Below are 284 nucleotides of genomic sequence, written 5' to 3'. Positions count from 1 at the left end.
TGCCTGCCGCGCAAAATTAAAAATATTTTGCTATTTTGTCATATTGCTATCGCCATCGTAACTGTGGCGCCACCACAGCGGAGCAACTCCGCCGGCGCTACCCTCTCCTCGCACCCCCCTCCCCATCCCACGAACGCACGCACGCCCCACTAAACACCCGCATGCACCCCCGTAGGGTCGCGAGGAGGGATCACCTGGTGCGATGGGTTTTCACCCGAGGACCCCACTAGCAGGGACGTTCCACGGTTTCCCCGGACCAGGAAATTGGCCGAGCCCCCCAGACC

This window comes from Petromyzon marinus, unplaced genomic scaffold (genome assembly GCF_048934315.1).
Source record: "Petromyzon marinus isolate PM22_M1 ecotype Great Lakes invasive population unplaced genomic scaffold, UKy_Petmar_22M1.pri1.0 PM_G_Scaffold_58, whole genome shotgun sequence".
In the NCBI taxonomy this organism is placed as follows: domain Eukaryota; kingdom Metazoa; phylum Chordata; class Hyperoartia; order Petromyzontiformes; family Petromyzontidae; genus Petromyzon; species Petromyzon marinus.
Note: the sequence above shows the minus strand (reverse complement) of the source record.